Here is a 21047-nt window from a genome sequence, read left to right as displayed (position 1 = left end):
CCTGCTCATGACTCCACCCCCATTCCCCCCACCATCACACCCACTCCAGTTACAGGTTCCGCCGCCTCCACTCCCAGCTCTACACACACACCAGCTCCCAGCCCTGCCGAGTTTTCACCATCCCCTCAGACTTCCCCCTCACTGAGGACGAACAACCTGTAGTCAGCAAAGGACTCACCTTCATCCCCCTCCGTCCACGCATCAATGAATTTAATACACACCGTGACGTCGAACAATTCTTCTGTCGCCTCCGCCTCCGAGCTTACTTTCACAATCAGGATTCCCGCCCAACTTCCAAGGACCCCTTTGCCCACCTCCAACACACCGCATCCACCTGGACACCAAGCGCTGGCCTATTACCTGCCCTCGACCTTTTCATTTCCAACTGCCACCGGGATATTAACCGCCTCAACCTGTCAACCTCCCTCCCCCACTCCAACCTCTCACCCTCACAACGCCGTCCAATCCCTCTGCTCCAATCCCAACCTCACCATCAAGCCAGCGGATAAAGGGGGCGCAGTGGTAGTCTGGCGCACTGACCTCTACACCGCTGAAGCCAAACGTCAACTCGAGGACACCTCTTCCTACTGCCCCCTCGACCATGACCCCACCCCCCATCACCAAACCATCATCTCCCAGACCATACAGAACCTCATCACCTCAGGAGATCTCCCACCCACAGCTTCCAACATCATAGTCAGGGACCCCCGCACTACCCGGTTCTACCTCCTTCCCAAAATCCACAAGCCTGACCACCCTGGCCGACCCATTGTTTCAGCATGCTCCTGCCCCACTGAACTCATCTCTACTTACCTCGACACTGTCCTATCCCCCTAGTCCAGGAACTCCCCACATACGTTCGAGACACCACCCACGCCCTCCACCTCCTCCAAGACTTCCGTTTCCCCGGCCCCCAACGCCTCATCTTCAGCATGGATATGCAATCCCTCTACACCTCCATCCGCCATGACCAGGGCCTCCAAGCCCTCCGTTTTTTCCTCTCTAGACGTCCCCAACAGTACCCTTCCACCGACGCTCTCATTCGTTTGGCCGAACTGGACCTCACGATTAACAATTTCTCCTTTGAATCCTCCCACTTCCTCCAGACCAAATGGGTAGCCATGGGCACACGTATGGGCCCCAGCTATGCCTGTCTCTTTGTTGGCTACGTAGAGCAGTTGATCTTCCGTAATTACACCGGCACCACTCCCCACCTCTTCCTCCGCTACATTGATGACTGCATTGGCGCCACGTCGTGCTCCCACGAGGAGGTTGAGCAATTCATCAACTTCACCAAAACATTCCACCCTGACCTTAAATTTACCTGGACCATCTCTGACACCTCCCTCCCCTTCCTGGACCTCTCCATCTCCATTAATGACGACCGACTCGACACTGACATTTTTTACAAACCCACCGATCCCACAGCTACCTGGATTACACCTCTTCCCACCCTACCTCTTGCAAAAATGCCTTCCCGTATTCCCAACTCCTCCGCCTCCGCCGGATCTGCTCCCAGGAGGAACAGTTCCACCACAGAACACACCAGACAGCCTCCTTCTTCAGAGACCGCAATTTCCCTTCCCACGTGGTTAAAGATGCCCTCCAATGCATCTCCGCACCTCCGCCCTCAGACCCCACCCCTCCAACCATAACAAGGACAGAACGCCCCTGGTGCTCACCTTCCACCCTATCAACCTTCGCATAAACCAAATCATCCGCTGACATTTCCGCCACCTCCAAACAGACCCCACCACCAGGAATATATTTCCCTCCCCACCCCTTTCCGCCTTCCACAAAGACCGTTTCCTCCGTGACTACCTGGTCAGGTCCACGCCCCCCTACAACCCACCCTCCCATCCTGGCACTTTACCCTGCCACCGCAGGAACTGTAAAACCTGCGCCCATACCTCCTCCCTCACCTCTATCCAAGGCCCTAAAGGAGCCTTCCACATCCTTCAAAGTTTTACTTGCACATCCACTAATATCATTTATTGTATCCATTGCTCCCGATGCGGTCTCCTCTACATTGGGGAGACTGGGCGCCTCCTAGCAGAGCGCTTTAGGGAACACCTCCGGGACACCCACACGCCCCATGGCCCAACATTTCAACTCCCCCTCCCACTCTGCCGAGGACATGGAGGTCCTGGGCCTCCTTCACCGCCGCTCCCTCACCACCAGACGCCTGGAGGAAGAACGCCTCATCTTCCGCCTCAGAACACTTCAACCCCAGGGCATCAATGTGGACTTCAACAGTTTCTTCATTTCCCCTTCCCCCACCTCACCCTAGTTCTAAACTTCCAGCTTAGTAACTGTCCCCATGACTTGTCCGGACTTGTCCTACCTGCCTATCTCCTTTTCCACCTATCCACCCCACCCACTCCTCCCTGACCTATCACCTTCATCCCCTCCCCCACTCACCCATTGTACTCTATGCTACTTTCTCCCCACCCCCACCCTCCTCTAGCTTATCTCTCCACGCTTCAGGCTCACTGCCTTTATTCCTGATGAAGGGCTTTTGCCCGAAACGTCGATTTCGAAGCTCCTTGGATGCTGCCTGAACTGCTGTGCTCTTCCAGCAGCACTAATCCAGAATCTGGTTTCCAGCATTTGCAGTCATTGTTTTTACCTAATAGTATGCATAGACAACCTTGTCCTCCAGTGAACTGTCACACAAATTATCCTTCACCCTTGCATGTTTGTAGCCCACTTATTCCTGGTGTCTCACCATGTGCAGATTTTATTTCTGTGCTGCCTTTTATAAGGTATCTGAGCTGGTGGCTGAGAGTGTCAGACTAATTATGTTTTCTCCTCAGAGATGTGCTCTTCCACAGAGTCTTCACAGACAACAGAATTGTTACAATGCAGAAGGTCATTTCGCCCATTGTGTCTGCGCCAAGTCTTTAAATGAGCAATTTGCATATTGCCCTTCTCTCGCTTTCTTCCTCAAGCTCTCCAAAGTCTTCAAATAAGTGTCTAACTCTCTTGAATGCTTCAATTGAAAGTACTCCCACACCACTCTCACTGCAGCAGTTAGTGGTGTGAAAATTATTTTTCTCATGTACTACTTAGTGCTTTTTCTAATTACTTTAAATCTGTGCCTTCTCTCTATTGATCTGTTCACAAGTGGGGATAGAATGTCCTTATCTATCTGTTCTGTCCTGCCCCTTCACAATTTTGTATACCTCAATCAGATCTCCTCAGTCTGCTTTCCTCCAAGAGAAACAGTCCAAACTGTCCTCATAGCTGAAGTTCTTAATCTGTCGAAGCATTCTTGTGAATCGTTTCTGAACTCTGTCCAATGATTTCACATCCTTCTTTAAACTGCAACTCCCAGAACTGAATGTAACAAACTGGCTGTGGTTGGTATCCTATATAAATTCAGCATAATCTCCTACTTGTTGTCTGTGCCCTATTAATAATGCCTAAGATACTGTTTGCTTTATTGTCTGTTCTCGCAATCTAGGCAAAAGTGAGAACTGCAGATGCTGGAAATCAGAGTCTAGATTAGAGTGGTGCTGGAAAAGCACAGAAAGTCAGGCAGCATCCGAGGAGTAGGAAAATCGTTGTTTCGGGCAAAAGCCCTTTATCAGGAAACACAATCTGTCTTGCCACCTTTGATGGCCAATGTACATATACACCCAAGTCCCTTAGCTCCTGCACTCACTTTTAGAATTGTGCTCTTTATTTTTAAATTGTCTCTCCATGTTCTTCCAATCAAAATGAATCACTTCACATTTTTACATATTGAAATTATCTACCACCTGTCTGCCCATTTTCTGCTCAAGCGCTTCGATGCCACACTCAGTCAAATGCAGCTGTGATGTCAATGACAGTCGTTCTCATCCCACCTCTGGAATTCAGCTCTTATCCATTTTTGAACTAAGGCTGTAATGAGATCAGGAACTGAGTGGCCCTGGCAGAACCCAAATTGGGTGAGCAGGTTATTGCTAAGCAAGTATAGATTGGTCGTGCTGTTGATGACACTTTCCATCACTTACTGATGATCAAGAGTCAACTGATGAGGTGTAATTGTCTGGGTTGGATTTGTTCTGCTCTTTCTGTACAGGATAATACACACATTAATGTTGGAGGAGGTAGCATGGATAGAGAATTGTCTAACTAATAGAAGACAGAGAGTTGGAATAAGGGACACATTTTCAGGATAGCAACCCATAACTAGTGGTATGCCGTAGGAGTTGGTGATGAGTTCACAATTAGTTACAATTTTATCAATGATTTTGATGAGGAAAGTGAATGTACAATAACCAAGTTTGCAAATGACAAAAATATGTAGGAAAGTAAGTGGTGAGGATGGCACTAAGAATACAGAGGGACACAGCCAGGTTAAGCAAATGAGCAAGTACTTGGCAGATGGAATATAGTATTGAAAAATGTGAGTTTATGCACTTTGACAGGAAGAATAGAGGAGCTAAATGTTATTTAAATAGAGAAACTGCAGAAAGCTGCAGAAAGATTTGAATCATCATCCATGAGTTACAAAAAGCTAGCTTCTAAGTTGGTAGGGAAAGCAAATCGAATGTTGATCTTTATTTCAAAGAGAATGGAGAATGAAAGTGAGAAGGTTTTGCTAAATCTATACAAGGCACTAGTCAGACTACAGGAATAATATGATCAGTTTTGGTCTAAGGACAGGCATACTGCATTGGATGCAGTCAGAGATGGGTCATTCAGCTGATACCAGGTTGAGGGATTGTCTTATGAGGTGAGGTTGACTACATTGGCCTTGTACTCGTTCAAATTTGGAGGAATGAGAGGCGACCTTATTGAACCTATGGATTCTGAGGCCTGCAGCATTGAGTATATTTAAGGCTCTGGCAGACTGTTAATCCTGAATGGAATCAAGGGTTATGGGGAAAAGGAAGGAAATTGGAATTCAGGCTTATCAGATCATCCATGATCTCGTTGAATGGTGGAGTAGAATGTTCCTACATCTTATAGTCTTATAGCCTTAAAGCTATAATCTGATCTGTTGGCTTTTCCTTGTGAATTTCCTTTTCAGACTCATTTTTGCAAACTCCAAAAGCTCCTATGATTTCCCTTTCAACATACAGCATTCCGAACAAATCTGTCCCACCTTGTTAGAATGGAAAGACCTTGCCACCGATTTTCACCTCCAACCTCAGTAATTTGCCTGCTGATCTGATGAGACTTTCAGGCATTCCCAGTATCCATTCTTTACCTTGGTGACTTGCCCTCCTTTCACTCTTCCATTTTCTGTTCCTTTTGAATTTATAAGGGTCACGGAAAAAATCTTTAGTCCTATGGATTAGCTCATGATCATCAGCCACTAGTTACAAACCTTTGGTCCTCAACATGTATTCTTTCTACAAAAGGAAGTAATTTTTAAAAAAAATTGTGCGAGAATAACCTCTTTAAGGGTTTCATAAACGATTTCACTTTGTAATGCTCTAATCCATTTGTCAATATTACTTTGCTTAACACTTTGAGTTTAATATCGCTTTGCTGAGGCATTTTCCATAAATTCCAGAACCTTTATCTATAAGCCTCAGGCACTAACTGAAATGCAATCAATATAGTTTTCTTCACTGCATCACAAACCCGACAAGCCTCCTCTGACACTGAAGCATAAATTTCCAATTGTTTATCCATTAACCTGCTCTGCATGAGCAATGGAGAAAGTGAGGATTGCAGATGCTGGAGATCACAGTTGAGAGTGGGGTGCTGGAAAAGCACAGCAGGTCAGGCAGCATCCGAGGAGCAGGAGAATTGATGCTTCAGGCAAGAGCCCTTCATCAGGAATGAGCCTCATTCCTGATGAAGGGCTCTTGCCCGAAACGTCAATTCTCCTGCCCCTCGGATGCTGCCTGACCTGCTGTGCTTTTCCAGCACTCTACTCTCAACTCTGCATGAGCAATGTCCAGTCCACTTTTTCCCAATTAATTTGTCTAGCTATTTTCTCTCCTGACATGATGAATGCCTCCACATCATCTTCCTCGAGTTTCAGAAGGGCCTGTGCAAATTTAAATATTTCTTACTGAGCTTTCAGTTATGACTCAGGTTCTCTTCCCAAACGCCTTCAATAGCATCTGACATCTTCTGTTTCAACTGTGTCATTTTCTCTCCTCATTTTCCTTGTGCTTCTAATTCTAATTTTCTCAGTTCTATTTTTGAATTTTATCTCCATTTCCTTCTCTTTTGCTGCTCTTTTCTTATTTTTTCTGCCATCTCAAGTTTCCTCATTCTATTTTTTATGCTCCAGTCACTTCACTGAATATCACCTGATTCCAACATTTTACCACTTGAAGTAATCTTAGAATCCCTACAGGCCCTTCAGTGAACAAGTCCACACCGACCCTCCGAAGAGTGTCTCACCCAAACCCAATCTCCATTACTCTGCATTTACCCCTGATTAGTGCTCCTAACCTCCACATCTCTGAACACAATGGGCAATTGAGCATGTCCAATTCACATAACCTGCATATCTTTGGACTGTGGGAGGAAACCGGAGTACCCGGAGAAAACCCACACAGACACGGGGAGAATGTGCAAACCCACACAGACAGTCGCCTGAGGCTGGAATCAAACCTGGTCCGTGGCGCTGTGAGGCAGCAGTGCTAGCCACTGAGCTACCATGCCACCCCTTGGTTCTTTTTTTATTTTTTTAAAATCCAAATGCTGTCTGTGATGGTATTTCGGTTACCTCTGCCTTTTTAGGAAATGCTATCTCCAGTTTACCTGCCAAATTAATCAATCAACCTTAGATTTGAGATTTCCTTTCACACTCCCATCAACAATTGTGCCATCTTTAGGAACTCCTTTGCTGTTTCTCACGCCATATCACATTCAGTTCAAAGCGTGATGTTCAACTTCACCTATATTATTTACCAAACCACACCCAAATCCTTGTTACATCTTTTCCTAATCCAATCCAAGTCAAATCCAATTCAAATCCCAAATGAGTCTCTAAATTTTGCGACAACCCACTGGGATTGTGTGCACAAATCAAGCTCTGTTATTCCGGGAGTCATAGAAAATGTTAACACTTTTTTTAAAGGTGCACTAATTTTCCGGACTTTTAGCCCAAGATTGATATAAAGCATGGACCAGATTTCCATTCAAAAATTACTATTTATTACAAGTAATTAGACTGTATAAACAGATATAAACCATTGGCATATGGCTATAGTAACTAAAACTCTAATTCACTAATAGACTACCTTTACACACATAAGTATACAAACTACAGGGAAATTAGATTATTGGCAGAAAGAAAGGTTTTCTTCAAATGCGACCTGTTTTTGTCAAGAGAAAACACTTTCAGCTGAGGAGAACAACAGAATTGGACAGAAAGTATCCATGGAGCGTGCAGGGACATTGTGGTGAAGACAGTTGTTTGAATGCCGGGAGAAGTGAATAGTGAGCTGTTACTGCTAGATAACCACTCGGACTTTAATGTCAGGAATTAACACTGCTGTCTAGTTTCTCAAGAAAGATGAGGAAAATTGGGAGCTGTTTAAAATGATGAAAGATCAGTTAAAGTAATGTAAAAGCATGGAAATAAGGTAGATGTTGCTCATTAGTGAGATTAAGAAATCACAATTTAAATTATAAAGCGGGAAATTGGAACATTTTTCTTGACATTGAGAAACTGATTTTCCATTTTTGCTCTATTTTCTCAAATTTCTCATAATTGCCCATGCTATTCAAGTGAGCAGAAAACTCCACTTTTTGTGACATTATGATTATGAACTGGGTGTTATGAGCGCCATGATTCCTGCTTTGACCTAGCTAAAATGTAATGGGGAGCCTGTCCACATTTGCTCTGCATGTCATTGTTTGCCCTGCAACATTTTAACATTTGAAGTAGCATTTAATTGGTTTAAGGAAGGATTCCATCCCTTTCTTGGGAGGAGTTCTGCCTTACAGAGCTGATAGCCAATCGGATGGCTGCCAGCTCTTCAGTCATAGCAGTGGCAGTCAGGAATAATGGTCACTGCTCCCACCACACTGAGGTGCCTGAGTAAGCCAAGGCTCAGGAGTTGCAACAAGGAACTTAGAGAGCCAGGTTCATGAGGCTAGGAAGCAGTAGAGTTAGGGAGGTTGACCTTAAGGAAAAGTGCATTTGCGTAGACCTCCTCCACAATTGCCTGACCCTGCGTCTTGCAGCTAAAGCTACTTGGCTGTCCATATGATGTGCTACCACTCCACCCATTACAGCTAAAAAGCCAAGATATAGGATGATATTTGAGCGTCTCAACAGACTCAAAGGCAGGCAGGCAGGCTGGAAGATGCCCAACCAACACCTTCCCCCTGCTCAGTTCTTCTTGTCTTGTGAAGATAGGCCAGCCGCTGGATTTTATACACTTCCACTCTGCCAGTTCTGATCTGTTGGCCAGGAATCATACCTTCCAAACCCATGTGTTTGATAATCAGTTACCATCTATTTCAGCAATCTGAACAGAGCTGTTAGAACAGCCAAGAAGCAGTTCAATATTTACATTTATGGCTCATTGATATCAGAAAGTGATTTTTGTTTAGTTTTAATTTGTTACACAAAGTACTGTATGTATTTCAAGATTAAACCCTTTTGAAAAATATTCATTTCAATCATTATCTTTCAGTGGTTAATTTGGAATGGTACCAATAAGGCACTACTTTCTCTTCCTCATATGATAGCATCTATGCCCTTCTGTCACTATGACTAGTATCATACTGTTGGGTCCTATTTCTGTAAATATGATTGATATGCAAAATACACAATTAATAGGTTGCTTATCTCCCCTCCTGTGACTAGTTCCTTGTCATTGTGTTAAAGCTTTAAAATGATTAATGAGAGGTCAGTTGCTTTCTAAACATCAAGGGTTGAAACAGACTAAAAGCAGCATGTGGTTGTAACACAAAAAGCAACCATATCTGCTTTGCCATCTTGTGGCCAGTTGACAAATGCATTTCTCATGCACTTGAGACCCCTGTGATGCTTCTTTGTTAGCTTGCATTAGCCTCTGCTAGCTATCAAATGATAAGCTTCACATTCAGGTCATTGAATCTTTAAAAGCTGTTAGACATTTCTATAGTCAAACACTAATTGTTTAATAGACTTTAATTAATATTGATTCTTATATTTTCAAAATACTCATGATATACTGTGTGTGGAATTTATGTATAAATGCCTTTTTAAAAACATTTTCTGTATAACACTTTTAAAGTTTCTTCAAGATCACTTACCCTTCTTAGTAGTGTACAGTTGCTTAATTGAGAAGGTAAATGGCTAAACTCCTTAAAGGTTTTTTTCTGTTGTATAACCATTCTGTTTTATAACTAACAATAATTATAATTTGGATTTAAATAGCACCTTTATTATTATAAAATGTCTCAAAGTAATTCACAGAAGCATTATCAAGCACAAAATGTACATCTAGCTGCACAAGAACAATAAAGACAGTTGAGTAAAAATGTGGAGAACTATGGAGATGTGAAAGTAGCAGAAAAACGTAGAGAGACAGAGAAATTTAGGGAAGGAATTTCAGATTTAGGGCCGAAGCAAGTGAGGGGATGGCTGCCCATATAGAGCAATCAGAATTTAAGAATGTGAATTTTACAATTTTAAACCAGTATGCTGTGATGTGTAATAGAATGCAGCTGTGATTTTTGTTTGATCCTTATTGAGACAATTCAACCCTTTGTTGTGTTCCCATTGGCTTTCATCCGGATGAAGCAAGAAACTCACTCATGTTCTGGTAGGGTGAACACAGGACCTTGTAAGTCTGTGAAGCAACAACCCACTTTGTAAACTTAATGGCTATCATTTGAAGGGCACTGCTTATTTAAAAAAGAAACATTAAACATCCGGTTAAATATTGTGAATTTCAATTGAAATAATCCACGTCTCCTGACTCCTTAAAGGCCGGCACCATCTACAAGGCAGAAATGTGATGGAATACACTCCACTTGTCTGGATGAGTGCAGCTCCAACAGTACTCAAGAAGCTTAATACTATGCAGGACATATGCAGGGTGAAGGGGTTTGCTTTTTAATTAACAATGTGTGGTGCATGGACATTGCAACCCTGGGCAGCCATTGCTCCCCAAACCTTGAATTCTTCACCATCAAATGCTGCCCCTTCTATCTACCATGGGAATTTACCGCTGCTATACTATCTGCTGTGTACATACACACAAGCAAAAGTTGAGGAAGCTCTGGATGTGCTGTACTCCACCACTAACACCCTGGAGATAGAATACCCTGAGGCCCTGTTTATTGTAACTGGTGACTTCAATCAAGCCAATCTAAGGAAGGTGTTGCCCAAGTACCACCAGAACATTACCTGCCCCACCAGGTGCCCGAACATTTTAGACCACTGCCCGAAATATCAATTCTCCTGCTCCTCGGATGCTGCCTGACTTGCTGTGCTTTTCCAGCAACATATTCTCGACTCTGATCCCCAGCATCTGCAGACCTCATTTTCACCACTGTGAAGGATGCCTACCGCTCCATCCTCTGCCCTCATTTCTGGAACTCCGACCACAATACCATGCTTCTTCTGCTTGCTTACAAGCAAAAGCTCAAGCAGGAGACCCCCTCATGTCAAGTGCAGGACGAAGGAGGCAGAGGATCAACTCCAGTGCTGTCTGGAATCGGCTGATTGGGCCATATTCAAACAGTCCGCAGGTACCTTGGACGAGTACGCCACCACTGTCACAGACTTTATCAGCAAGTATGTGGAGGACTGTAGACTGAGGAAGTCAATCCGGGTGTTCTCCAACAGGAAACCCTGGATGAATCAGGACATACAGAACCTGCTAAAAACCAGACATGAGACCTTCAGATCAAGAGACCCACTCAAATATAAGGAATCCAAGTATTGCCTTTGCAGAGCCATTAAGACAGTCATGGATTGATGAAGGCAGAGTGGTAGATGTGATCTATATGGACTTCAGTAAGGCGTTCGACAAGGTTCCCCATAGGAGACTGATTAGCAAGATTAGATCTCACGGAATACAGGGAGAACTAGCCACTTGGATACAGAACTGGCTCAAAGGTAGACGACAGAGGGTGGTGGTGGAGGGTTGTTTTTCAGACTGGAAGCCTGTGACCAGTGGAGTGCCACAAGGATCGGTGCTGGGTCCTCCACTTTTTGTCATTTACATAAATGATTTGGATGTGAACATAAGAGGTACAGTTAGTAAATTTGCAGATGACACCAAAATTGGAGGAGTTGTGGACAGCAAAGAAGGTTACCTCAGATTACAACAGGATCTTGACTAGATGGGCCAATGGGCTAAGAAGTGGCAGATGGAGTTTAATTCAGATAAATGCGAGATGCTGCATTTTGGGAAAGCAACTCTTAGCAGGACTTATACACTTAATGGTAAGGTCCTCGGGAGTGTTGCTGAACAAAGAGACCTTAGAGTGCAGGTTCATAGCTCCTTGAAAGTGGAGTTGCAGGTAGATAGGATAGTGAAGAAGGCGTTTGGTATGCTTTCTCTTATTGGTCAGAGTATTGAGTACAGGAGTTGGGAGGTCATGTTGCTGCTGTACAGGACATTGATTAGGCCACTGCTGGAGTATTGCATGCAATTCTGGTCTCCTTCCTATCGAAGAGATGTTGTGAAACTTGAAAGGGTTCAGAAAGGGTTTGTGGGCGGCACGGTGGCACAGTGGTTAGCACTGCTGCCTCACAGCGCTAGAGACCCGGGTTCAATTCCCGCCTCAGGCGACTGACTGTGTGGAGTTTGCACATTCTCCCTGTGTCTGCATGGGTTTCCTCCGGGTGCTCCGGTTTCCTCCCACAGTCCAAAGATGTGCAGGTCAGGTGAATTGGCCATGCTAAATTGCCCGTAGTGTTAGGTAAGGGGTAGATGTAGGGGTATGGGTGGGTTGCGCTTCGGCAGGTCGGTGTGGACTTGTTGGGCTGAAGGGCCTGTTTCCACACTGGAAGTAATCTAATCTAAAAAAAGATTTACAAGGATGTTGCCAGGGATGGAGGATTTGAGCTATAGAGAGAGGCTGAACAGGTTGGGGATGTTTTCCCTTGAGCATTGGAGGCTGAGAGGTGACCTTATAGAGGTTTACAAAGTTATGAGGGGCATGGATAGGGTAAATAGGCAAAGTCTTCTCCCTGGGTTTGGGGAGTCTAGAACTAGAGGGCATAAGTTTAGGATGAGAGGGGAAAGATATAAAAGAGACCTAAGGGGCAACTTTTTCATGCAGAGGGTGGTATGTGTATGGAATGAGCTGCCAGAGGAAGTGGTGGAGGACGGTACAATTGCAAAATTTAAAAGGCATTTGGATGGGTATATGAATAGGAAGGGTTTGGAGGGATATGGGCCAGGTGCTGGCAAGTGGGACTAGATTGGGTTGGGATATCTGGTCGGTATGGATGGATTGTACCGAAGGGTCTGTTTCCATGCTGTACATCTCTATGACTCTATGACCAATACCAATCCAAACTAGAGACTCAGACAGACACCCGGCGACTATGGCAAGGACTGAATGACATCACAGGTTCTAAAAGAAGACAGTGCAAGTTAGCAGGCAATGACACATCCCTCCCAGATCATCTCAATGCCTTCTATACTCGCTTTGAGCAGAAGTTTGGCGGAGATGTAACACCTCTTCCAACAAGTCCTGACGACCCTATCCCAACAGTCACGGCGTCAGAGGTCAGATCATTTTTTCTTCGTGTGAATCCAAGGAAAGCGATGGGACCAGACGGAGTACCAAACTGTGCACTCAGAGCATGCACAGTTCAATTGACAGAGGTTTTCTTGGACATCTTCAACCTCTCCCTGCAGCAGGCCACTGTCCCTGCCTGTTTCAAGAGGGCCAACATCATCCCTGTGGACAACGTATTTTGAACAACGTATGTATGTTTTTTTATCTTTCGCATTTGCTCATGTCAGTGTTTCATTACAAAATAGCACTCTTAGAGCAGAGCTGAAAATGTGTTGCTGGAAAAGCGCAGCAGGTCAGGCAGCATCCACGGAACAGGAGAATCGACGTTTCGGGCATAAGCCCTTCTTCAGGAATCCTGAAGAAGGGCTTATGCCTGAAACGTCGATTCTCTTGCTCCTTTGATGCTGCCTGACCTGCTGCGCTTTTCCAGCAAAACATCATCCCTGTGCCTAAGAAGGCTCATGCAGCACGTCTCAATGACTACCACCCAGTGGCCCTAACTTCGGTAGTCATGAAGTGCTTTGAAAGGCTGGTCATGGCATTAATCAACTCCAGCCTCTCCACTACTCTTGACCCACACCAATTTGCCTATCGGACCAACAGATCCACGTAAGATGCCATATCATTTGCCCTTCGCTCCTCCCTGGAACATCTCGACACCAAGAACAGCTACGTAAGAATCCTACTCATTGACTACTGTCCAGCCTTCAACACTATTATCCCCTCGAGACTGATTACTAAACTTAGTGATCTTGGACTGAGCCCCACTCTTTGCTACTGGACCCTCAGTTTCCTTACCCACAGGCCACAATCAATGGAGATTGGGGGCAATATTTCATCCTCACTAACACTCAACACTGGAATCCCCCCAGGGGTACATACTCAGCCCCCTGCTGTACTCACTGTATAACCATGACTGCGTCACCAAATTCCAGATGAATGCCATTTACAAGTTTGTTGATGACATCACCATAGTCGATTGAATCTCAGATGGCGACGAAACAGACCACAGATGGGAGGTGGAAGACCTGGAAAAATTGTGCACTGAGAACAACCTAGCTCTCAATGCCGGCAAAACCAAAGAACTCTTTACTGACTTTCGGCGGGATGTTACTCATGCCCCTCTTACTCATTAACAGCACAGAGATGGAACGAGTGGAGAATGTCAAGCTGCTGGGAGTGATCATCCACAACAAGCTTTCTTGGACTCTTCATGTGGACGCACTGGTTACAAAGGCCCAACAACGTTTCTTCTTCCTCAGGCAGCCAAGGAAATTTGGCATGACGGCGAATACCCTTGCCAACTTTTATAGGTGCGCCATCACAAGCATTCTGTCTGGATGTATCACTACCTGGTATGGCAACTGTACCATTCAAGATCGGAGACGGTTACATTAAAATTAAATCTAATTTTAGCATTTATTATAAACAAAATTTGTTCTCAGTATTTTAAAAATGTAATTTGGTGGAATTTTTTAAAATAAGCCAGGATTTTCCCATTGGTGATGAGTGAGTTTTGTGGCATCATTTCCACCATGACTTGGAGAGCGCTATCTTACACAATCACATGCTTCTCAGCTCATTATTTATGCAAGATGTTGGGTGCATTACTTGGTGAATTGCATGGCAAGAAGTGCTTGATATTGCAGGACCACTGCCATCTAAAAGAATAGAACAACAGATAAATGGAAACAACACCATCTGCAAGTTCCCCTCAAAGCCACTCACCATCTAGATGTGGAAATATATCGCCCTTCCTTCACTGTTGCTGGGTCAAAATCCTGGAATTCTCTCCCTAGTTGCATAATGGGTGTACCTTCACCAAATGGATGGCAGTAGTTCAAGAAGGCAGCTCACCACTACCTACTCAAGGGCAATTAGATATGGGCTATAATGCTTGTCCAATCAGTGATGCCCACATCCTCTGAGAATAAATAAAAATATACAGGAGCTACCCCTCACAGTGTGGTGCTTGCCTCTAAAGTTCCAACTCATGGCACAGAAGAGTTTTAAGAGCATGAAGGTTATGTTGGAAACTGTACAAAATGTTGGTAAGGGAACAGCTACAGAATTGTGTGAAATATTGAAATCCACATTATAGGAGGGATATGATCGCACTGGAAATGGGGCAGAGATTTACCAGAATATTGCCTGGGCTGGAGATTTTCAGTTATGAAGAAAGATTGGACAGACTGGGGTTGTTTTCCTTACAACAGAGGAGATTGAGAAGGGGACATGATTGTGACATACAAAATTATAAGAAGCATCAATAGGATAGACAGGAAGAAACTTTTTCCTTTGATGGAGTGATCAATAGCTAGGGACATAGATTTAAGTTAAGATGTTTAGAGAAGGTGTGAAGAAAAACTTTTTCATTTGGAGAGTGGCAGGAATCTGGAACTCACTGGCTGTAAGTGACAGAAACATTCATAGCATTTAAGAAGTGTTTAGATGTGCACTTGCAAAGGCATTCAAAGCTATGGACCAAGCTTTACTGCAATACTGGGCTATATTGCAAAACCCCATAGGAATTGTCCAGGCATTGAAATCTAATTTTTGGACTGTCCAGACTGGCTCTAATTGAAGCACGAACAGCATTCTAGCTTTGGTCCACATCCATCTGTGGATTTTCTAAAGGTGTCATGACCAAGTTTGGAGTAGTCATCCCTGTATGGGCCAAGGACCTTGGAAAGAGGCAAGCACTTGTGTTACTCCAGAATATATGAGTCATGGTAATTCCAGGTTATTTAGCACAGACTCTCGAATCTTGGTTTCACTTATCACAAATAATTGAACAGTAAGGGCATATTTCCTACTCTCAAAACTGCTGGTTGGCGATATGATTTGGAGGTGCCAGTGTTGACTGATGAGGGTTTTTGCCTAAAAAGTTGATTCTTCTGCTCCTCGGATGCTATGTGACCTCCTGTGTTTTTCCAGCACCACCCTGTCCACTCTGATCTCCAGCATCTGCAGTCCTCACTTTCTCCGAAGTTAAAGATCACACAATAGCAGGTGATAGTCCAACAGGTTTATTTGGAGGCACTAGCTTTTGAAGCACTGCTTCTTCATCAGGTGGTTGGTGATAGCTTGCTCTCAAAACAAATGTGGCACAATCAACTTCATGAAGTATCTGGGGAAGTCAACGCAGGCAGAAAATCATAATGCCCAGCTGGTGAGTCACTTCATCAAGGTTGAAGGCAATGAAAAGGTTGGCTTTGGCAACCTTGGGAGATGATATATAATTGAGAAATGATATATAAATATATATAAATGAGCTGCAAGTATAAGAATTAAGGGTAGCTGTGACTCTAATGGTTGTAGGTTGGGATTGCAGCCTAGTATTTGTTTATGTAGGTCCTCATTCAGCAGCTGGCATAGGTTTGAGATTATGAAACAGGACATTCTTAACTTCTCTGTAGATATTTACAGATAATTGCAGTGAAGCTTTTGAAACCCTGGTTCTCAGTAACTTGCCGTGGTTCGTTGGTGAAGTTTGTTTTGCTGCTTCAACCTCTAGAGGTTACTTTTATTTCTGAGCTTGCTGAAACTTTTGTAATGATTCTTTCTTTCTCTGTTACCTTCTATTTAAAAGCAAGGTCATAAGAAAGCCAAACAAGACATCACATTTCAGTTCCATGAGCAGATAACTTGTGGGAAAGTGAAGGAAATTACAGTGTTATTGGAGAAATGCCTGAGCCTTCACATTCTTAACGATCAAGCTGAATGTACTGAATTGAATCAGTATTAGTAGGGAAATAGTGTTGGGGAAATTTATGAGACTGTAGGTGGATAAATCCCTCTGCTCTGATAACCTATATAACAGAGTTCTTAAGGAAGGAGTCCTCAATATATTGTGTGCATTGGTGATCATCTTTCAAAATTCTATACTCTGGAACAGTTTGTATGGATTGGAGGGTAGCTAATGTAACCCCACTGTTTAAATAATAAGGTAGAGAGAAAACCAAGAATTATAGACCAGACAGCCCCATGTTGGTGGTATGGAAAATGCTACAGTCACATTATAAAAAAACTAATAGCTGAACATTTGGAAAACAGTGGCAGGATCGGACAGATTTACAAAATGGATTTACGAAAGGGAAATCATGCTTCACAAATCTATTGGAATTATTTTAGTATGTAAAAAAAGTTGATGAAGGGGAGCCATGGATGTAATTTATTTAGACTTCCAGAAAACTTCCGACAAATGTCCTACGTAACAGATTAGCATGTAAAATTAAAGATGATGGGATTTAAGGTAGTGTATTGAAAACTGATTTGCAGACAGGAAACAAAAAGAGGGATAATGGGTCTTCTTCTGAAAGGGGAGTAACTAATGGAGTACTGCCAGGATTGGAGCTACAATCCTAGCTATTCACAATATAAATGATTTGGATGAGGGAGCAAATGTAATATCTCCTAATTTGAAAATGACAGAAAGCCAGGTGGGAGGGTGAACTGCGAGGAGGATCCAGAGATGCTCCAGCGGGATTTGGTCAAGCTGTGCAATTGTATGGCAGATACACATTAATGTGGATAAATACGGTGCTATCCACTTTGGTAGCAAAAACAGGGAGGCAGATTATTATCTAAATTAATCTAAACTGTGAGAGGAGGATGTGCAATCAGATCTGTCACCGAAGGTAAGCATGCAGGTGCAGTAGGCAGTACAGAAGGCAAATGGCATGTTGGCCTTCCAAGTGTGTGAATTTGAATACAGGAGTAGGGATGCAATTAAAAAGGTTCTTGGTGAGACCACACCTGGAATATTGTGTGTAGCTTTGGTCTCCTTATCTGAGGAAAAATGTTCTTGCAATAGAGGAAGCGCAGCAAAGGTTTATCAGACTGATTCCTAGGATTTCAGGACTGATGTATAGGGAGAGGTTGAATTGGTTAGAATTATAACTGCTGGAATTTGGACGAATGGAGGGATAGAACCTCAAAGAAATCTATAAAATTCTCTAACAGGACTAGACAACATAGATGGCAGGGCAGGCTCAAAGGGCAAACTGGCCTACTCTTGACCTATTTTCTATGTTTCTGTGAAAGTTAGGCTGTCATACAGTATGGCAGGGAGGCTTTGCAAGGAGGTTATTGTTATGCTTTGATAAGGAGCTCTGAGTTAGTGACCTTACCAAACATACAGTGGCTTGTTATACATTAATAGATAACTGTTTTTAACCAGAATACAAGATCACACTTTTATTGAGAGCTTTATTTCAGTTCACGGCATTCTATAAAACTCACACCTCTGATAAGGAGCTCCAAATATTTACACAATCAATTCACACCTAATTGATATAACCTGTTCCTTCATTCAAATAGGCCACAGATACGTCTTCAGATCATATTAGATGACAACAGATTCCAGTTTCTTTAATAAAAATCTATATTACAGATGCAACATGACAACACAGTTCACATTTTTATTTATTTGTACATTAAAGCCCCAAACATCTTTCCTTCACTACGTCCAACAGTTTCTTAGCACTTATTCCTTTCTTTGTGAAACAGTCAGCTGCCTGCTCTATCAATCCATTTCAATTTAAAGATTTCTCAGTTTTCCAGCATCTGTTTTAAGACTGTAATATAGATCCTCAATCCGGTTTTTATTCACACATTTTGTTGAGTGTACATTATCCCATAGTAACTTACTCTCAATGTGAACACTTAGGGAGTCTTTCTATTGAGTGCCTGTTTTGAATTTCTTCCAATATTTTCACGAGAAAAACACCATATCCGCCAATTCACTAAGAGTGAGACTTGTTGCTGCAAAGGCACTTTTATCGACTGTTCTGATCATTTTAGCTTCTCAAGTTAAATGGGAATATTTACTTCCCTTTCACAAAAAAAAATCCCTGCGGTCAATAATACGTCACATAGATTTATATAAGAAGCATCACTAAAAACAAGTTTCATGTTTCTGGTATATCCCAAAGATGGAAACTTATAAACAATGCTCCATTGTAAACTTTACATTGTTTCCTGAATTATATCTTCCATCTTGGGAATTTTTAAAGTTGTACTCAACTGTAATATTTCAAAACTGACATCTGGCCTTATGTGGGTGCCCAGTCAGTTCAGCTGTTCAAAAAGCCTCACAATATCTTCCATTATAGTCTTCAGAGGTGCTGCATTTTTTGAGAGGACTAACTTTGACTATTAGCAATAGGGTTAATATTTTCCATATAAATTCCTGATGAAAAGTGGCACTTGATGCATTCTGTCTGATTTCCAATTTTGAATCTTGTTTTAAGCTCATATATAGCAATAACGTGGAAGTTTACTAACCAAGAGAAATTAAGATAAAATAGAATACACCAAGCTATTTACTTATAACACCAAATTCAAAGATTTTTAGACACAGTAAATGTATAGTCAAATTAATCCCAAAACACTTATTTACACGTTCTAAAACAAAATCCTTTGTAAAGCACATCTTGCACAGTACTCACACCAAAGAAATATTTTCCAAACACTTCAATAATCCTATGCTAACTGAGTTTAATTTGTAGACTAGAAACACAAACAGCTTCTTCTTAGAGCTATCTACACCTGGGCTTAAATGTAATTCAAGAAACCTTTTCAAGGTTTTATCCCAACACTTTTACTTTATCAGGAATATCACTAACTTCTTACTTGAAAATAATCTAGTCTTTCTATATTTTCCCCTTTTCAGGAGCATTATACAATTATCTTCAAACAAGAGCTTTGTATAACTGCCTAAAACAAAGTAAAACTAAAATAAAAATCACTCCATTTTAAGCTATAGGAATTTTCCCAAGTTGAAAAAGACCCAAGTCTAGAAATTTCTAACAGACCTTAAAACATGATGTTTTACCTTGATAAGTCATAAAACATCAAAAATAAACAAAATTCTATCAGTGCTCCAAAAGAAGCTTTTGTAAAAGAAATCACGATGTACAAAAATATTTACAAGTTAATTATTAACTTCAGACACAGAAAACATACATTTAAAACATATAATATCAAAATATAAATAAATCTGACAATTGTATTATATATAGCAATCTATCCAATTTTGACAAGACAGATTTTATTGAGAAGTATTGATTTCTAGAGGCATTATTCAGGCAATATGCACATTTATTTAATTTCCACAGAGTCCACATTGTGGTGCCTCATTTGGAACACAAGAAACTCTGCTCATGAGCTGATCTTCCTGTGGAAATGTACTTTTAATACTCCCTCAAGCATTTTTGCTAACAAAGTTTTGAAAATTTTCAAAGTTGCATTTCTACAATTGATGAATTTATTCTTTTATCTTAGTCACCCAAACTTTGTTTAAAACCTTGTACCACTAACCTTGCTACTTTTAAATTCAGTCAAGAAACTCCTTTTCCACGTGATAGGGCTCGTTGTCCCCTATCTTGCACCTCTGAGTTTAACCCAAATTCTTTCCAGCTTTGTAGTTCCTCATTGTTTGGCATCTTTTGTTAGGCACCTTTTGTTCTCTTGTCTTCCAGTTTGTTCATGGACACTGTAACTTTCTGATCACATGGGCTTCTGCTCCTGATGGTATTTTTGCTTGTACAATATTTCTTGTCCTTGTTGAATTAAGCCCTCTATTTTGCCAGCTATGTCCTTCTGGATTGTCACTGTTTGACCTCTCCATTCAAATAATAGGTTTGTGATCTCTTTTTCAGGATGTTTGTTCCCAGATCCATTGTTTGAGGTTACACTGCATTTTATTGCCTTCAATCTTTATGTTCCTCATCCATAAGCCGAACTTCCTACCATCATTCTGAAATTCAGTTCTTATATTATCCAGTGGTCTACGTGCTGTACTTATAATGGTCACATTTATCCAATGACTAGCTGTTTCTGGTAAATATTTGACTTTATTTCCCATTTTTGGTAGTTGCCTTTTAGCCACATATTGACCATTAGAACTGATCTGTCCATCAGTTAATTCTAGCTGTTCAATATTTGGATGTGAGAGGTACATTGCTCCTCATTTTTTCTATAACTTAATTGGATTCTGCAAATTTGTAATCCAAACCAAACAACCTTGAACAATGTATTTGAATGTTCTGGTTTCCATGCTGTAAATTATTATTTTTCCATCTTTGCCAAAAATCATACCCAGTCCTTTTCCTTCCTTTAAGTCTCTTTCTCTTATTACCTGATTGAAGCTGGTTTCAATGGCCTTACCTCATATTGTCAGGCTTGCTTTTTTTTGACACTTCTGCTTTAATAAAAAACATTCTGCCTGCATTTAGTGCATGCAAGTGTTTGATAATTGTAGCCCTTCACAAGCTGGAGGCTGATCATCTACTATTGATGGTACTTTAGGATTCCTACCAAAAATTAATTGATGTGGACAGTATCTTCCAACAATCTGCAACAAATACTTAGCATGGACAGTC

The 21047-nt window shown here is 42.2% G+C and overlaps 1 protein-coding gene across 1 annotated transcript in view; it reads left to right on the top strand.

Annotated features, from left to right (window-relative positions):
• c8h10orf67 (chromosome 8 C10orf67 homolog) overlaps positions 1 to 21047 on the top strand; it is a 257483-nt gene that overhangs the window by 13779 nt on the left and 222657 nt on the right. The gene's annotated exons all lie outside the window — the stretch shown is intronic.

The sequence above is a fragment of the Chiloscyllium punctatum genome, chromosome 8 (assembly GCF_047496795.1).
Source record: "Chiloscyllium punctatum isolate Juve2018m chromosome 8, sChiPun1.3, whole genome shotgun sequence".
Classification (NCBI taxonomy): domain Eukaryota; kingdom Metazoa; phylum Chordata; class Chondrichthyes; order Orectolobiformes; family Hemiscylliidae; genus Chiloscyllium; species Chiloscyllium punctatum.
The sequence above is the reverse complement of the archived record's forward strand: the minus strand, read 5'-3'. Positions and strand labels throughout refer to the sequence as shown.